Below are 20,412 nucleotides of genomic sequence, written 5' to 3'. Positions count from 1 at the left end.
CCCAAATCAGGTTGCAGACTTGGCTCTTCAAGGAGAGCCTACATATATTCATCGGTACACAAAACAACAAGACAAACAAACAACAACAACAAAACACCTTTTATGGTCCAAAGGATGCAAATCCTTTATATCTAACAGAAAACTCAGCTTGAATAATGTGTTTAATTCTTTTTTGACCCTTATTTTTCTCACATGCAGTAACAAAGGTGAAAGAGGGAAAATGCAAGCATTCAAGAATTCAAAGTTATTCGCCAAGTTAAATTCAATGCCTTCTTTTTTTTTTTTACCATTTTTTTAAATCATGATTTTGAATTGAGAATAAAACTGAAAATTGGGGAATATAGGGGAAAAATAAAACGTTCAATGATAAGGGATTTTTAATGTGTTGGCAATTGACATGCTTCTTGCAAGTAACTCTCCCTTTTCAGTCTCTGTGGGCTTTGGAGGCACACAGTGCTCTCTGTTTTCAAATACTGGCTCTTTCACTTCCTGAGTTGGAAACTAACATTTAATGAGAGCTTACTATGGCCAAGCACAGTTCTAAGTTCTTTACACGTAGGTATTCAGTAGGAACCAGTCCCAGCTGCTATTATACAGAGACCTAAAGTACAATGAATCAAGGAAGATCTAGATTTCATTTTTCTCTCGCATTGATAACACAAAGATAGGCGGACTAGGTTGTGGGGGTGAACCTCTCCACTGTATCCTCTTGGGTCTGCGTTCCCTCTTTGTGGTTGTTCCCAGTCCTGTCTGGCTTGGTGTTCCTCTGTATGGTGTTGGCTCTCCTAAACTCTGCCCAGCTGTCAGACTTGAGGACTCACGGCTTCATTTATAAACGTGACCCTGAAGAAGTGTACATCATTTAGACTTACATTCTGTCATTCAGAACGTGGCTGCATGAACAGACTTTCCTGCCATGGAGGAAGGAGAGGCTAGACTCCTGCTGGGTAGCTGTGTGTTCTGCCAAAATGTAGGAAACATTCCTGCAGGTTATTATGTGATGGTGGCCCTTGAAGTTGGGCAACAGAGCATCCCTCCTCCAGGGGTACCGAAAGGAAAAAGAGGAAAATGCACAGGAGGAAAACATGAGCCATTTCTATCATGATGTATTAGCTTCTTTAACCCTCAAAATAACCTGTCAGTTTTGTCTTCTTTTTATGGACAACTTTGTAATGAAATTTGCTTGAAATCACTGATCCGATGTTCCCAGGAGTGTGGAATTCAGATGGGCTTGCACAGAACTTGTGCTTCTCCTAACTGCTTTATTTCCTACTTCTGAAACTAATATGGTAGTGACTAGTACATCAATACTTTTGAGATTCTACTATATTCAGAGAGTTACATAGTATCGGCATTTTGTTTTGTTTTGTTTCGGGTTTCAGTTGTGGTGTTTTGTTTCGTTTTGTTTTTCTGGGGGTGGGGAGGGAGAGGCTGGATCCATTGGGCATATGTTGGGAGATTTCAATGCCTGACCAAAAAAAAAGCCCTTTTCTTTAGCTTCATCCTGGCATGAAATTTTTGTGTCTAGTACTATGTGGTGATGGTCTCTGTGTTCAAGGTATGTTTCCTATAATTGAACCTATTAGTATCATGCCTTTTCCATATCTCATCACTTTTGAAACTTATTTGTATCCTCCAGATTTATAACCTTGCTAAATGTTGGCTTGGCATATGAAAGTGGTTTCTATGATCTTCCAATAAAGGCGCACATACCTGCTACCTCACTGAAGATTGCCTTGTGCTGCCTTTCCTGAACACTGGAAAACATATCAACCACAACAAATGGTCTTTTCTTCTGATAAAACCTAACCATAACCTACCTATTTTGGAGGAACTATATTATGAGAGAGAGAAAAATCCTAGTGAACTTTAATTGTTCTTCACTCCTACCAAGAACATTCAGTGTCTCTTTTTTTTTCCTTTTTAAATTTTACTATATATTATTAAAGACTTGCTTCCTCTGTATCTTTTGTTAGCCATATTATGTATGCATGCATTTTGCATTTTTTTCTGGTTATCTTCTAGAAAGAGGCAAAATTGATTTAAAAAATAATGATGTGGGGAGAAGAAAGGTGATGAATGCCAATGGTTGCTTATGGCTATTCTACTCCTACATATTATTTTTGATGATAATTTGATTATATGAATGGTAGTGTTTAATACTCGTCCCCGTCATCTCTCAGGAATGCTCTTTGCACAAGTATTCCTTTGATTTTTTTTTTTTTGTAATTTTTTTGTAATTTTTTTTTTTTTTTGTAATTTTTGTAATTCTATTACCTACGGAGAACAGGACATCTTTGTGTGATGGGTATATGTTTAGAGTGAAGACTGCAAGGCAGCCTGCTTCCCTAAATTCTGGCTCTGTCACTGGACTGGTAAGCTGTGAGACCTTGGGCAAGTCACTGTACTTTCTGCACTTGGGGTACCTCATTTGCAAAATCAGGACAACATTAGGACGAAATAGAGTCATTACAATGATTAAAGAAGTTCATAGATTTAACAGTGCCTGACACATGGTAAGCAGCTTGGAAGAATACAGGATTTTTCACTCTTCCTACTCAGACCAGATTTAGCTTAGAGTCAAATGTACTTGGAGACTTAATAAAAGTTTAAACATTCATGGTAGAGGGGGAAAAAGGTGCTGAGGTTTTTGTTATTTCCCCTATGTGTTTGGTAACTTAACTGGTCATGAAATATGATTGCACCTTTTCTCTATAAGTAGCTTTGTGCTAGAGACTGCAAGACTGCTTTTGTCTGCCTGTCACCTTTGTCTTCAGTCACACACCCCCACCCCAACCCCCATGGTCACAAGAGATTACAGCAGTCATGGACATCACATCCAGACATGAGTGAACCCAGGACAGAAGAGTTTCTGTCTTCCTTGAGTCTTAAGAGTAAGGGAAACTGTCCCCCAAACCTCCACTAAGCCTACCTTTCTTTATTGTATGCTCAAACCAGTCACTAGCAAAGGAAATGAAACAACCATGATTGTTTCAGATGAGTCAAGACCCACTCTTTGAGGTTGCCCTTGAGAGCTGCATGAGGAAAGTTTCCTTAGGAAACTAGAAAGAATGGGGATATGAGTACATGTATTTTGGCATCCACAGTATCTATTACATTTGACATATAATAGAATACTCTTACATTCTTCTTTTTTTTTAAGATTTTATTTATTTGACAGAGAGATCACAAGTAGGTAGAGAGGCAGAGAGAGAGGGGGAAGCAGGCTCCCCACCGAGCAGAGAGCCTGATGTGGGGCTCGATCCTAGGGTCCTGCAATCATGACCTGAGCCAAAGGCAAAGGCTTATCCCACTGAGCCACTCAGGCACCCAACATTCTTACTTTTATGAAAAAAATAAAGGAGGAAAGGAAGGATGGAAGGAAGGAAGGAAGGAAACCACTGAGATGTGTTTTGTTTAGTCTTTTTTATGCAGCCAATAGCATTCTTCTGATTTGTTTCTGTCAGTTCCAGGTAGAGCACAATAAACATATCATTGAGCCAAACATTAGGATTGTATTGTCAGAAACTGATTAGAATTGGGCGGCCACTGCTTTTTTCTTGGCAAGGAGTCAATTCATTGCAGTAATGTATTAAATAGTCCTTCAAAAAAGAAGAGCCAAAAAGCAATGTCCTTTGGAACTAACACTCTTAAACAGTATCCAAATTAATGGAAAATGCTTGCACTAATGAAATAAAACATCAGGGCTTTGGCAGGAGGTGATTGGCAGAAACACCCAATGGCTTGATACATCTGTCTCCCGAAGACATAAATGAATTCCTCCTTGTAAAAGAGAATGAGTAGCTGTGGCTGAGGCTAAAGCACAGGTCTACAGAAAATGACTTCCTGCTTTCTGCCGGAGTACCTAGGAGCACATTTCTCAGCCTAATATCTTTGTACCTACTAAATTAAGATCCTGGCTGTAAAGATAAGGAGCATTCTCCATCTGCTGTCGTGACTACTTCACCATTTCATATTTAGTAAGAGAAGATATGATGAAGGGCTATCACAACATCCTGCTGTTGTGTAATTGATGGGTTGATTTATAAATTACTTGCTGCTTCTTTCACTAATTCGGTCTTGCATACATTCACATAATTACTTAAGAGTGTCTGCTCTTTTCCAGTTGTATCTTTGTGCTGAGCATGTCAAGGTCTGCAGAGGCCGGGGTCCTGTATTTGGATCATGTGGAAGGCAGTGAAGGAAGCAAAGGGAATTATATCATGCACTCTACCATAATGTTCTCTACATAAATCCTTCCAAACACTCCTCACAACCCTATAGGACTTTTATCATTACCTCCAGTTCCAGGAATAGAAAATCAAGGCTTAGACATTAAGTAATTTGTTCAGTGTGACTCTAATTATTGGTGGTGATCTTAGCTTTGAACTCACAATTATGTTATCCGAAAGCTGGGATCATTGGCCCTCCCCCCACCACCATGAATCAGATTGTTTTCTATCCTAATTGCAAATTTACCCTGCTCTCTAGATACCCAGATAGCTTTACTAACAATTCTCTATTGTTAGCTCTCAGATTTGGCTTTCCAGAATGTGTGAGTGGTTCCAAGCCATATCCAATGTAACTAAGACAATCATGAATTTCAGAGCTGAAGTCAACCAGTGGTAGTACTTGAAACTTAGGTATTCAAGAATATTAGAATTATGCCTAAGGAATGAATAAATGGAGTGAGAGCTTTTGAGCTCTTCTAGAAGTAATATAGACGAGAGTCTACTCGAGATTCTCTCCTTCTGCCCTCCCCACCATGTGCATGTGTTCTCTCAAATAAATAAATAAACAAATAAATAAATAAATCTTTTTAAAAATGGGGTGCCTGGGTAGCTCAGTTGGTTAACTGTCCCTTCGGCTCAGGTCATGATCTCAGGGACCTGGGATCAGCCCCCACATTGGGCTACCTGCTCAGCCGGAGGCCTACTTCTCCCTCTCCCATTCCCCCTGCTTGTGCTCTCTCTGTGTATTAAATAAATAAAATTTAAAAGGAAGGACGGAAGGAAGGAAGGGAGGGAGGGAAAGAAGTGGCAGATTGCTCAAAACTTCCTGTCCAGCCTTTCCATTCTGCTTATTCCCAATTAATGGCATTACTTTATTTCATTCAGACCTTCAGTGCCCTTGTGCTCTTCTCTAATATCTATCAAAGTCAGCTTTCAAATCCTCATTTTAACTAAAGTGTAAACAACTAATATCATTATACTGGTCTGATAGGACTTATCCTATCATCCTTTCAGTAAGAGGTAGGATAACTTTTTATGAAAATGTGTTCTTGACAATTTGGGGCTTTGTTTGGGGGCTTTGTTTGGCAGTGTGGGGCTTTGCCAGTTTAAGGACTGGAAGCAATGGCACTCATACTTGGTAACCCAACCGTGACCCAACTATCTCCTGTAAAGAAACAGGGAAGATCAGAAAAGATTGGCCTCTGGAATTAAGCTTGCTCACTAGATAACTGTTTTCTCTATCTACCTTAAAGATTAGACAAAGAGAGATTGAATTCATTTCACAGTGTGATATTCTGCTTTCTAGATTAACACAAGGGAGAAAAGGCATGATTTATTACTATAACAAATTATATAGTGGGAGTAACATCATTATAATGGAAAAAATACCTCAATACTGTAATATATTAAGCACTTTAACTCACTTAATTCTAAAACAACACAATAAAATATCTCAATGTTTCCCCCTTTTAATGTTGAGAAATCTAAGACCAAGAACCTTTAAATGACTCATACAAGGTCCCTCAGCTGAATTTGAACCCAAGGCAAAGGGTGGTTACTGGACTATAGTGCATCTTCAGGGTTAGGTTTCAATAATCTGTAAATCAGTTTACTTTCATCACCTCCCTTACCAAGAACAAACCATGTGCACCCTAATACTTTGAAAAGAAGTAAGAGCAGGGCAACGAAGGAAGTCATTTACTTTGGTAATCTGATTTGATCATCATGAGTATTTTGGGGATAGTATTCTTATTCTCATTTTGTAGATAAGATAACTGAGACTTACAGAGGTTAAGTAACATGTCTTAGGTCCCTCAGCTAGAAATACTGAGGAAGCAAAACAAGATATACCTGATTCTACACCAGCTCTGCATACCAACCTGTCTTTTTGGTTGATATATTTAGTCAAAAACACCAAGTACACAAGCAAACAAAAAATAGGAGATTATTTTTGGTAGTGTTCTGGAATACCTCTGGTTTCTAATAATACCATTATAAAGTCCAACATACTGTAAAATCTTTTACAACTCCTGTTGAATTTCTTAGTCCAGAAGTGGGCTTAGGTATTTGAATGTAGAAGTATAGATTGAGAATCTAGGTGAATGATAACTTGGGAATTAAGTACAAATATGTTTGCAACCACAATAAAAATATTTAGGCATTGCTACTGTGTGCATAAATGCCAAATAACATTTTATTCATTTGAGGATTCTGTGCAATTTCTTCTGATACAACGTTATTTTCTCTTCCATCACAGACATTCCTAAAATTTCAGCAGACATCATTAAATTGTTTGTGCAAACATTTCATTTAATAGCAAAGAAGCAATGAAAGTCTGGGAAGATGAGTCTACAGTCTTCTATTTGTTAAAAAGAAAGTATTGATGTTTTTTTGCAATATGTCTATATGAAAGTGCTTTGACAGAACATTATTTATCACTAAACATCAAACATGCCATATATTTTAATATATGAATTGCATAAAACTTTTGATTTCTTTACTTTCATTCCTCATATGTTCTCTACTACAATAATATAGGAGTTTTCCATTTTGTGTATTAAAGGTCACTGGGACAAGTAAAATTGATCCCAAAGCCCACATTTATAAACTGGGCCATTTTATCTTTGCGATCCTATGGGTTTCAAACCATTTCTGCTCTGCGCAGAAACCTGAATGAAAGCAAAATGTAGTAAATATTTTCAAAAAGGGCTTTTTATTTTTTGTCTCCTCTTGGAAAGCTAAATCAATACTTGACCTTTTCACACCCCTATCAGAACAAAATGGACTCTTTCTGCACTGACTAGGAATTCTAAAGTGTGTGGTAAGATCCATTTGTCTTGAAAGCCATCTGTTTCTTGGGGTACTCTGTGAGCATGTGAGTGTGTGTGTGTGTGTGTGTGTGTGTGCATTGTACAAATTTGCTTGGTCTCTAGATGTGAATAATATCTTATGGGTTACACGATGCTTTTACCTATAACATTTCATACTTGAGTCTTCTGATTCTGTGAAATAGACAAGATGGATGGATACATGATAGATAGATAGATATAGATATAGAGAAGAGTAGGTTGACTGTAAGTTATCAAGATTCACTAAAGCTCAGTGAAGCTATGTTCATGTCTAGTTAAAGATGGGACAGTGGGGCTCCTGGGTGGCTCAGATGGTTAAGCATCTGCCTTTGGCTCAGGTCATGATCTCTGGGTCCTGGGATGGAGCCCCACACTGGGCTCCCAGCTCAGCAGGGAATCTGTTTCTCCCCTTCCCCCTCTCTCCCCCTGCTTGTGCTTTCTGTGTGTGTATGTCTCTGTCTCAAATGAATGAACAGAATCTTAAAAAAAAAAAAAAAAAAAAAGTCAGGACCAAATGCCAAACAAACCTTCTAACACTGAACTTGAAAGAGGCCCCTCCAAGATGCATGCAGAAAATAAGGGCCCAGGTGAGCATGCGACCTCTTTTGTATCACAGCACAAAATGCTGCAGTAAGAATAGCAGAAAATGACATTTGTCAAAGCAGTGTAAAGAGCACAGTCTGTGTAACACAAGATGTAAGCTCTTTTAAATTAACTTGTTGGCCTCCTGGCTCTTTAAACAGAAACCAGAGAAAAGGAGACCCGCTGGTGTAAAATGAGGAGGTAAAAGTGCTCTTACTTTGTTTCTTATCTCAGGTATATAAACCCCTCCCCGGCAGAATCAAATTCTTCTATCCTGGCACAATCTTTTGCATTTCAATAACTTTTCTTTTCCTCTCTGCAGGCCTTTGGGGCCTGGGGCTGAGCAGGTAGCGAGTGTGGAAGTGAGGACTCAGGTTCTATCTCAGATGGTAAATTTGAATATGAATGTGGCTGCTATTTGGTGGGGGCCTGGGTGCGAAAGGAACTGTCGGGTCCTCTCTGGTGCTTGCTGTTTGTCCCTGAGAAGCATCATGGGGTGAATTTTGTTCCACTTAGCCAGTAGTTAGATGACATCACGCAATTTTCAGTTGTCTTGATAACGAATCACTTCCTCTTTATAGGGGCAAGAATAATCACTATCTCACCGTGTTGTAACGAAAAATTGAATCAATGTATCTAAAACCAAAGAGAGACAACCAATAAAACACAGGCTACTGATATTAAGGTCTTGTACAGTTTCTGGGAGATTATGCAAGTTAGTGTCCAGTGACCTCCTTTCTCACCGCTCAGGATGGGCTGGTCTTGTTTTTGCATTTCTTTCTTGCAAAAATCACCAGCTTGCCAGAGGCACTGCTGTTACATACAGTATACCAGTCAGAGTAGCAGATTTTCATTGATTGGATACTACGAGGAAAGACAGATCTATCTCACTTTTGGAACTTTAATTAAGAACGCAGCTCAGGAAATAAAGGAGAATGTGCAGGGCCCGTTCACTTCTGAGGTGAGAAAAAGTCTTTCATCACAAACTGATACTTAAGATCACAGTGGTTCTGCTTTTCAGGCCAAATAAGTGGTTAACTAGTTGACAGAAATAAGCAAAGTTGGATGACTTTAAATTGTTCTGCACTAAATTGGCAAGAGAAGAGCATCTTATCAGGAAGAAAGGCAATATCATACTGTCTGTGCCTCTTGATTTGATCAAGTCCCTCCAATTCTGAAATTTCAAAATAAGCATTACTTTTTCTCATGAATGGGTCATTGTTGGGGGCGGGAGGGGGCATCATAGCAATTCACTGCGTATTTCAGTGAACAAAGCATGTTAGGGATGATGTATTTAGAGATACTAGATTACTTTCATCTGGTTTTCTGAATGTGGTTTTTCAGGAAAGGTTATTATGTTTATGGGTATAGACACACAAAGATACAACATATTTTCACATATATAAGTATATGTAATACATATATGCTTTTTTGGATTTCTTACAGAGCCAGAAAAGTGTTTTTTCTGCTCTGACATCCAGTGGCTTTTGATCTCACTTTCCTTGAACCAGATTTTAATTTAGCAGTCATGTTTGTTTCACTTTTGAACAAAGTGTGAATTTAGTGCATTTTATAATGCAGTATGTAGTTATTGGGAAATAAGAGGCATTTAATTCCAGCCAACATGTCTTAATTAACTGTTTGCGATGGACTTGATACTTCCAGGTGTATAGGATGAGAGAAAGTACGGTCACGGCTCCTGTCGTGCCCATGATCTAAAGCAGGGTTGCCAACTGGGGGCGGGGCCATACTGCCCTCTCTTCAGGGGAAACTTGACAAATCTATAGACACACTTGATTTTCGGGGGAGAGGCTACAGGCCCCTAGGGGGTAGAGACCTGGAATCCTGCTAAACTGCCTGCAATTCACAGGGTGACATAATCAAAAAATAATTATAAGGCCCAAAAAGTCAGTAGTGCTGAGGTGGAGAAACCTGGTCTGTGGAGGGAGAAGTATGTAATGCGCTGTGATAAGCACTATTTTAAGGACATGAATAAAGTGTCGGGGAAAACTCAAAAGAAAGAGAACTGGGGATGAGGAGGTGTTAAAAAAAGCTTTGTGGAGGAGGTGACATTGGGGTTCGGCCCAGAAGAAGGAAGAATGGTTTGTTTAGCTGGGGAAGGATGGGAAAGCAGAGCGCATTCTGGCAAGGGGGAGGAGGGAAGCACAGGAAACATCTTTCCACAAAGCTTTCACTGTACACAATTACCAATGAGGCAGTCTTCGATTCATGGTTTTCCACAGGTCAGGTTACTAACAGAACTCTGTGTGAGAGGGTATTTGTTGCTGTTATTTTGGGAGGGGTGTGTGTGTGTGTGTGTGTGTGTGTGTATGTGTGTGTGTATTTAACTGCGTATGCAAAACTTCCTAAGAGAAGAGACCTAAAATCATTTTCCACTAGTGGGAGGAAGCTTTCAAGGTCCCCTAGCTTCAGCTTTTCCATGGTAGAGTCAGGATGTCTACAGACTGACTGCTAATTCTCGCTGTCTTCTAAACCTTTCTAGAACTGGAGCTTAGGGAAAGGGCTTCCCACAGCTTAGAACCATTTTAGATTTAACATACCCCCCATGTCTGGACAACCCAGAATATTAAGGCCTTCAAAGAAATCTCTGACCGGAAAAAGAAAAAAGGGAAAAAAATGACCAGGTTGTAAGCCAGTGTTTCCCTAGTACCAATGGTACGGCTCAAGGACCAAGTGTGGACTCTGGAGCTGCACCTCAACAACTTACCCAGCATATGACTTTTGATAAATTTTATATATATATACATATATATATATATATGTATATGTATATATTTTTTTGCTTCCATCATCTCCTTTTGTAAATGAGTGTAATGTTTTCTTTATCATAGGACTGTTTTGAAGACTAAACACTGTGAATGTCTAGTCTGATATGTAGTAGGCACTCAATATTAGCTCTTTTCACTGCCACCATTGAGGTCTGAAAACCTGGGAATTTGGTTAAAGACCAGTCCTGTGTTTTGAGAGATACTAGAAGCGAGATTCTCACCCTTCTGATTGTCAGAGAAGATTTTGCAAAGGATGGCTTTATGATCGGAAAATGCAAAGTGCAGTGGGCAGATAATGAGGTTGTTTGAGATTCATTCAATTAACAAAATGAAATAAGTGTGATGCACTCAGTGGGTGCGCTGAAATGGTCTTCTGAAATGTGGATGCTGATGGCACACATGGTGATTAAAAGAAGGTCCATATTTAAATTAGTAAAAAGAGAGAGAGAGAGAGGAAGGAGTTATAGGATCAGTGGAGTAAGATTGAAAGTAAGCAAGATCAGTTTAAATTAAAAAAAAAAAAAAATTTCAGTCTCTTGAGTGATCAAAAGGCAACCATAAACTCCACCTGGGGAAATCATACCACTTTATCTCCTGCTGAGCAGTTGGTATTATTCTTTGCTTTTGTGTGCGAACATACTCAGTTTCCTATTAAGGCATGGCAGGAATAGTAAACAAATTATTTTCTGCTTCCTAGGAGTATGAATACGAAAAGAAATGTGATATCACGTATATACCTTTTATTTCTAAGGTTTATATTTTACTTTGAAATGTCCTTGAATCACGAATTTTATCATTAAAGATAATTTTATCATGAAATATAATCATCTAAAAAAAGATGGAAATAAAAATATGAGACTTGTGCTTATAGCCTCTTATGTAAGCAGTGATTTGATGTTCAAACTAGAATTGTTAAAAAAAAAAAAAAAAGCAGAAGATATGTTTGTTTCTTTTAGTTAATATCTTTCCTCTGGTACAAATATTAGGGGTGAGGGAAACCACACGCTTCTGTTCCTATTTCTCCCACTAATAGGAGGTGAGATGACTTTCATCACAGTTAAGTTAGAAGAATGAATCTGTCATATATGTCACCTCACGGAAACATCTAAATGAAATGCCAGTATTATCATTTTCTACATGCCTTAATCACCATGGAGATTAAGTACTAAATCAAAAGTCCTCAGAGTTAACCAAAAACAAAGTAATATTGAGTTTATGATGTCTGGAAATGTATGGACCAATTCTATTCATTTCTTTTTCTTTTCCCCTTGCAATTGACTAAAAACTGAAGAATGTCCTAATTTAGCAGTCTATATCATATGTATGAGAATCTAGCATAACTTAAGATTCCAAAAACTCTTAAGTAGAATTAATGATAGTATTATGATAATCAAAATAGGTAAAATAATAACGTCTATAAAAATAATACATTGAACACTAAACCCCAAGCACAGTGCTAGCTATAGTACCTTGTTTAATACCGAAAACAACCCTCTAAAGATAGAACATTATTATCCATATTCTACAAATGGGGAAAGTAATCCTTAGAATAAATTAACAATGTGACCGAACTCATGCAGCCAGAGAAGGTGACAGGACAAAATCAATTTGATTGTTCAACAAATCTACAGTTTTATGTAATGAAATAGATAGAAATGGGATGGGCTAGAATAATAGGATGGGATGGGGTATTGTAGGATAAGACAGAACAGGAAAGTTAGAGTGTACCACATGTTGCAAGGTTTGATTGGTGAAACTTCGTTTTCAGTTTTGAGAGTCGGGGAGAAAAAGAGAGGGAGAGAGAGAAAGAGAGAGTGAGATGTTGCTTTGTAGAGTGGATTTCTTACCAGGAGCTACAATACCAAAACTAAACATTTTGGAGCAATAATGCTCAAGAATGGTTGGCTTCCCTCCAACCCTCATATTGCCATTACACAATCCAAACAAAGTAATTTTCTTATTTTGTTCCTGGCTGACTCTTGTAATATATAAAGACCCAGAAGAATGAATCTTTTGCAGGATTTCAGCCAATTCCGTTGGATTAAGGAGACGTAGACTGAATAATAGATTGACACCCAAATCCAAAATGGCACAGCTAATTAGTGGCATACTTGGGAGTAGAATATGGGTATCGTATTACTGTTAGTTGTGCTTTGCATTCTTTTTTCTTCCTTCCTTCCTTCCTTCCTTCCTTCCTTCCTTCCTTTCTTTCTTTCTTTCTTTCTTTCTTTCTTTCTTTCTTTCTTTCTTTCTTTCTTTCTTCTCCTAGAATTGAGGATTAAATGAATAAAGCATCAGAAATAACAAGTTGTAGGCTGTCAACTCCTACTCATTGACTAGTATATCTGTAACACATGGGGGGCCTCTCTTTTGCAATGAAATTACAACAGCAACTATTAACTGCCTCTTTAGCAGAACACTGTATTTAGGTATAAGCTATGCCTTTTATTGTCTTGAGTTTCTAGTGTAGATGATAAAAAAGGTATTCATTTATAAACAATGTAGTGGCATATGTAAATAGCAGGTTAAAAAAAAATTAAAGCATTTTTCATGTGAAACATACAGACCACCACGTTGTTCAGAGGAGGAAGAGGACACTCTGACTTGGGTGAGAATTAAGTCCAGGCACTGTGGAAAAGGCCGAATTGAGTTCTTAGAGACTTAGGTGGTGTCAGGATATGCCAAGATTGATGAAGATCTGGTCAGTTCTGAAATTCCTGAGTTAACAGGTGAATAATCAGGATTGTCACAAACAAAGCAGTTGACAATGAACTGCTCAACTGCTAAATGACTCTTTCAGGGGCTATTGAAATTATAATGTAATTTTGTGCTAGTTGTTCATGAGCTATTAATTGGAGAAAAAGTCTATTTATGTAGTTATCCCAATGAATGTATGTCAAGAAATCCAGGTGCAGTGGAATATGCCAATGATTCTAGTACAATATACATAGTAATAAATGCTTCAAGGTCAAATTCTACCTCTTCTTTGAAGTTCACTCAGGTTCTTAAATTCAGTCCACACTGAGATTTATCTCTCTAACATACAAATTGCTACATTACACTCAGCACGTAAATATTGTCCTGATGTTGTAAAACAAATGTCTTGTTTGTACATCTCAGCTTCTTAGATTATAAACTTTTAGCTGGTGTTGGATTTTTCTAATCACATTCCTAGTTCTTTGTACACACTACATGATGAAAACAAATTTGATGATTGGTTACTAGACAGAGATTTTTTTTTTTATAGATAGCTTAGGAAATTACAAAATTAACTCCTCAGATTCTCTTCCTTTTTAATGTGATAACTACATGCTACCAATTATTGTAACTCTGTACTCAGAACATCCCCAACTATTCTTTAAATGCTTGTGACGGGTAACAGCTGTCATACTTCACCACACTATACCAAATGTAGTGCCTGCACATAATAGATATTAAGTGAATAATTGCCAAATGGAAATTGAATGAATTTCAAAAATAATAAGCATGATAAATATAGGAAGCCCACCACAGAGTGGACGGACTCAAGGAAAGCTCTCAATAAACAAGAAAGGAATGAATGAATGAGTCACAGGTTCTAAGTTTTGCCACTAGCTTATTGTGAAACATGACCAAGTCAGTTTATCAAATCAGTTTCCCTTTGGGGGGGGCTCGGTTTTTTCATTAATAATATAAGGTGTTTGGATATGAAGGCCGGTTTTCTAACTACTTTTCAGACTCAAGGAAGGTACTTCAGGACTTCCTTGAAAAATGAAGGCTTTTCTTAGCCAATGATCTACATGTAAAGGGCCTTAGTTTGTGGTGGGTCTAAGATACTCTTTAAAATCAAGAGACCCCCTGGTAAAATTGCTTGAACAATATTGGTGTAAAATACAGGATGGAAATTTGCCTTTTTTAAACCAGTTTGAACGCATGCAATTTAAAAGCCCACCTTGCTGCCTGCTGTTCCGGAAGTTGCATTCTGGTGAATTTGACACTGATTTCATAAAAACATTGGAGACAATGTTAATAAACTTCAAAGGTATATAGCAGTTTGCTCACTACACAAAGAGAAAAATGTATGTCCATTTGTCATGCATACAACAAGCATCAAAGAGTAATACTTTTTAATGGACTGGAATAGAATATTTCTTTTTTTTTTCTTTTCCTCACCCTATATTCTCTTTTTATTGACGAGAGAAGCATGCTGGAAACATTTTATTGAGATGCTTCTTTGATGAAGTCTTGAGTGGTTTGGGTTTGTTTCCTTCTCCCTGGATAATATAGACTGACAGGTTGGCAGGTACAATCTTGTTGCTTTAATTGATCTATTGAAATATCAGAATGGCTGTTGATTGGTACTTACTGGACTATAAAATCAAGGTTCTGAGCCTGAGGAATTCTACAGCACAGTAATAATCACAATAATAATGGTAGTAAATAATAGTAGCAACAATAACTAAGAGCTCTATTAATTTTATTTTTTGCTTCCTAAGCATCAGGCTAAATCCTTTACATATACAATAATGTTTTCTTTGTGACAATACTGTGTGATAGATTCCATTATTACAGGACAGGAAATTGAGCACTTTTCCCAAGGTTAATATTTAGGATGTGGTAAGTCATGATTCAGTGACCTTACTGTCTACTAGGAATGAAAACAAAAGGATACACATAGATTTCACACAAGGTAGAGCATAATGAGTGCTATAGGACAGACACTAAGTGTCGTGCTCTAAGATTATTCATCTTTGTTTTGATTCGTTCATTTATTTGTACAGCTCTCCTCTTGATGTTCATACACTCACAGTGTACTTTTATCCAGAATTCTAGAGTTGGTGGATCTTTACTTTCTTGACTGCCAGAATCCTCTAGAGAGCTGGTCACAAAACCCTGTTGCTCAGTACCTTTAGGGATAAACACACTCCCTAAGGAAAGTGTATCTGCTGCTCAGTTTGTGTAGATGGGAGCTGAGCCAAACTTGGTTTCCCTATACCTTCCGATTTTGGTTTTGCCAATATAGCCATGTTAATAAGTTTACAATCATTCTTTTTCCACAAGATAATCCTTGTTGGAGGCCACTGTTTGGCTCCCTCCCATCTCCACATGTCCTTTTTCAGGGTTAACACTGCAGTATTTCTGTAAGGTTGGAACTTTGTAACCATGTAATGTGTTTGGGGAGAATGCATGACATATAATAAGTGAAATATAAATAATAGATGATCATAATGATACTAATAAGAACATAATTATTATTTATGGATAAGGCATAGTTTATAGTATTCTTTTTCTCCTGGTTGACCACATTTTGTATAGAATGATTTAGATATAAGTACCAGCTTTCCTTAAATATCTTACTGCTATTAAGACATAGTGTTCCAGGTTCACTTGTGTATATCATTAAAATGAGCCCATAAATTAAAATCTGGATTAATGATTGACTTAATTGGTAGGGATATTAGCAGTGCCCATTTTTGCATACATAATCAGTATCTGGGTTCTGCCTCATGGAGTCCTTATATTTAAATACCCTTCTAAAAGCCTAAACCATCGCCTGACTTTGTGATTGCTCATTAGAAAATAGTTATATTGAAAAGAAGAAAAAGGGAAAGATGGAAGGTCACCTAAAAAAATAAAAAGAAGCCATTTCAACAATACAACCCAATATAAGAATAAGGGAAGGAAGATAAATATATGTAGCTAAAGCATGGCCAGTGATTAAAAACAGGTCCTGTATTCAAAGATTTAATTCACTTTTTAAAAATAAGCATACCAACTCTTTGTTTATTAACAAAATAAAATTGTAATAAAATGAGGGGCACCCGGGTAGCTCAGTCAGAAGTTTTGAGTTTGAGTCCCACATTGGGTTTAGAGATTACTTAAGAATAAAATCTTTTTAAAAATTACAGTAAAATGGAAAGGTTTCACTACAGACCAAAGCCAGACAGCTGATTAAACAATGCCAAAATGTGCAGCTCCCTGGAGCCTGGAGTCTCTTTTAAGGTTGATTTTGAATGACTTGTCCAAATGGGGAGTCTTCTAGGGGGAAATGCATCTTTGTCTAGGGTTAGGACAAGGGCTGGACTTCCAGGACTCCAGTGAACCTTGAGGAGAAATCTTTGAGGCAGAGCCCAGACAGAGGAAGTCACTCAATCCTCCGAAAGGGAGGAAAAGATACTCATTTTCACCACTTCTCTGGTAAAGGATGTGCCCAAAGCTGTTCTCTCCCGGATTGCCCATTGGTGGTAGGCACAAGCAACCCATTTGGTTCTAAAGTCCCAAGTTGAGATCTGATATCAACAAAGTGGAACACCAGGACCCCCAGGGCCATTGAAATATCTTTTCATCTTCTTGTGTGTTGCTTTTGGAGGGGGGCTAGTCTAGGATGTGGCTCTTAGTCTTGTAGAATAATGGCATTTTCAGGCTATCTGGAATCTTACGTCAACTAGTCCGATCACCTCATTTTGCAGATCAGGAAACTGAAGCCAAGAGACAGGGGAGTTGCCCAGAGTTACTCAGCTAGTCAGTGACAGACAACAGTGGAACTTGTGGTAAGTTGTGTGGCCTCTTTGGGCTTCTCTTTGTGAATCTATACATTGGAAATGAAGGCTAGGTCTACATGATCTTTCTAAAATTCCTCGTATTCTAACATTCTACTTATGTGATGTTAAATTTTAGACTTCTGACTTCCAGTGTGATTTCCATTTTGTAATAATCAAGAGGCTTTTATAAAAAGGATGCTAAATACATTCCTAAATGACAGTGTTCAAGCATTTTGATAAAGGCTAACATCCAGTTCATAATTTTGCATTATGTACAGATACTTACCTCTGTATATGACATAGGTTTAGATTAAAGATTTTTGAAAATCCACCTGGTTTTGAATATGGTTGATAATTTACTGTATTATATCCTAACACAACAAACAACTTCTTAATGAAACTATAGTAAATGTTTCTTTATTTCTATTGCCTTAGGTTGTTTCATTCATTGCTGGAAAGTTCAGGTCACACGAATGAGTAAGGTTGCTTGGAAAGTCCTGCTATATAGGATAGACATGTCCAAGTTGGTTTGGGTTCATTGCAAACTCCATTGCTTGTAAGCAAGGATTGGATTTTTTTCTCTTCCACAGGCACAGTTTCAAGAAACTGACAGCAAATCCATTAGGTTATGGCAGCTATAAAAGCTTTCATCAGAGTGTGCATGTTTAGTGTCTCTGTATATGATAAACTGGGTTATGGGAGTGGCAAGGGCAAAAGGCTCGAGGGTAAGATCCACCTGGCCTTTTAAGTCCTTGGCTGTATGGACTTTGGTGGGGGATTGTGGGGATAATAGGAGGAAGAAGGAACTGAATATCCTCCTTTTTGTCTGTTTCCCCTAAGCTCATTGGATACAAGTCTTTCCAAACTCTGTGAACTACTTTAAATATCCATCTTCCCCTCTTAAATATTTGGATTCAATCTTTTTTTTTAAATTATGATTTATAACATAGAGAATTCTGAGGGTACAGAATTCACTGGTTACAGGGGAAGCATGTTTACACCATTGGGCATGCAGATTCTCGGACATTTGTTACCTAGATGACATTTGACAAATTATGCATAATGGTGTTTACAGAGGTATCAGAGGGATGAAATGGAATGATGTATATGAAAGGAATGTGCACAGTTGAGAGCATAACAATCTTTGTGTGTGTGTGTGTGTGTGTGTGTGTGTTTATACTACATATTAAAGGAAACAGGTGTCTAGAAAAGAGTAAGGAGTAGAGAAGAAGAGGCTGTGAGAAGCCAATATTTTACTTTTACAATGAAATCATGGCTTAGAGCAAAGAGCCGACTAGGATGCGAGTGAAATATTGCTGCTAGAGTATCAGATGTCCATGCTTCTTAAAATACTATGTACATTGGAGTCACTTCGGGGGATGTTAAAATGCAAACTCTGATTCATTAGATCTGGGGTGAGGTCTGAGAGTCTGCGTTTCTAAAAAGCTTCCAGGCAATGCTGACACTGCTGGTCTCCAGCACGCGGAGTAGCACAGCCCTATGCCATCAGATTAACAGGTGTAACCAAAGTCAACTAAGTGTTTTACTAGGAAAGCAGTTAAACTGTTTACATATTTTGGGGGGATTTATGTCTCAAGGGAATACCATCCAACCTGGCCACGACCCCTCCCCCCTTGCCCCAAAATAAAAGAGCTTTCTGCACTTTCTGGTTGTATTGTTAAGTGTTGAGGAAGCACTCTGCTACTACTGGTTAGGGTTTTTGGCTGAAAGAGTGTAACAGGGTAGGGTTTTATATACAGAGCAATTAGGAGCATGTATGATCTGGAGAACCAATACATTGCGAAAGGAGTTGAGTTGCTTCTCGTTCCTTTACTGGGTCTTATCTAGTAGAGGTCATTAAATTGTGCCATAAGAATTTTGGATATGTGATTGGTTGCCTTAAATCTCTTTTTTTGGCCTTGGCACATGGCATATTTACATTGTCTCATATCACTCATTTCCCTAACAAAAATATGAACAGGGAGAAAACATGTGACATGTTTCCCTTTTTTTATTTTCAAATTCAATTCAACACACGTTTACAGAGTACTGGGTGATACCGTGGTGGACGAGGCCCTGGGAGGGGCGTAAGGATCCGGAAGGTAGTCCCGGCTATTCTCAGCTTGCTTTTAGAGGATACAGACATTATAAATAACCAAACAGAAAACAGTTAGAATTAAAAAAAAAAAAAAAACTAGATTTGAAAAGAATATGATAAAATCTGAAAGGAATAGACTACAGTTCTGCTGGGGAGGGAATTAGAAAGACATGGAAAAGGAAGAAGAATTTGGAACATGGTCATTTGCACATAGAGGCCAGAAGTCAGCTTGAGGCAAAATCTTCGTCGTAATGTAGATGTATAAATGGAGAGCAAAAGCAGAGACAGAGGTCAGTGTAATTCAACTAACATAGTGCTGAAATTGAAATATCCTTCTTTGGTATTCAGGCAAAAGCCCAGAGTTTATGTGGGATTGCTGGAGGTAAGGGAGGCCAGATTGGGTAGTGTTTTATCTGCTGCTTCTCTCAAACTTTGATTTTTTTTTTTTTTTCTATTGGACCTAATTCCCTAGAATCTGCAGGAGAAAACATCACCTTTTATATAAACACCTCTCCTTGGCAACTGGAACACAGCACTTTAGAAGATACAAGAATCAGGGATAAGAGAGAGAGAAATGATTCCAAATTGCCTTAAAAATATACTTCCAGGGATGCCTGGGTGGCTCAGTTGGTTAAGCAGCTGCCTTCAGCACAGGTCCTGATCCCAGGGTCTTGGGATCAAGTCCCACGTCGGTCTCCTTGCTCCGCAGGGAGCCTGCTTCTCCCTCTGCCTCTACTTGCCACTCTGCCTGCCTGTACTCTATCTCTCTGACAAATAAATAAAATCATTAAGAAAAAAAAAATATATATATATATACTTCCATAACTCATTGGCTCATTAGGTGTTTGTTTACAACTCTGACACTCAGATGGGATAAGGATGCTCATTTCTCTAACTCATGTGAACTTAAATTTCTTTCCAAATGAATTTTTGCCCTGGTAGTTACTTTGGAGTTTGGGTTGATCATAAAGGGGGAGACTTTCATATCTCTTTCTTTGATATGCTGGTACTTAGCCATTTAAAAAAAAAAAAAAAATTGACTCTGCAACGCTTTCCTGAATCCTAATTGCCCTGGCTGGTGCCATTGTCTGCGTAGAATGGGACTGGTATGTTATCTGGGATCCCTATAGTCAATGCAGTCTGAGAATCCCGCGTAGATAAAGGGAGAATAACCAAAAAATCATTAACCATTATCAAATCCAAGGGCAAGTTTGGGGCCATAGTCAGGTGGTGAAATAAATTCATAACTCAGAGGTAATCAGGAACATATCAGGAAACAGTGTGGCCAGTACCTTCTTGAGGAATTACAGTATGAGGTGTTTGTTCTTACTGGGTATTGGC

The 20,412-nt window shown here is 38.1% G+C and overlaps 1 protein-coding gene across 7 annotated transcripts in view; it reads left to right on the top strand.

Annotated features, from left to right (window-relative positions):
- The window catches only part of LRRC4C (leucine rich repeat containing 4C), a 1,149,700-nt gene that overhangs the window by 1,022,974 nt on the left and 106,314 nt on the right, over positions 1 to 20,412 (top strand). For 2 of the 7 annotated variants that reach the window (XM_032840676.1, XM_032840677.1), the window contains one exon: positions 16,902 to 16,982. The exons of the other annotated variants lie outside the window; for them this stretch is intronic. The gene's annotated coding sequence lies outside the window, so the exon portion shown is untranslated. Of the gene's footprint in view, positions 1 to 16,901; positions 16,983 to 20,412 lie in introns of those variants that run through there. 7 annotated transcript variants of the gene reach the window in all.

Source organism: Lontra canadensis, unplaced genomic scaffold, assembly GCF_010015895.1.
Source record: "Lontra canadensis isolate GAN:19392208 unplaced genomic scaffold, GSC_riverotter_1.0 scaffold115, whole genome shotgun sequence".
Classification (NCBI taxonomy): domain Eukaryota; kingdom Metazoa; phylum Chordata; class Mammalia; order Carnivora; family Mustelidae; genus Lontra; species Lontra canadensis.
The sequence above is the reverse complement of the archived record's forward strand: the minus strand, read 5'-3'. Positions and strand labels throughout refer to the sequence as shown.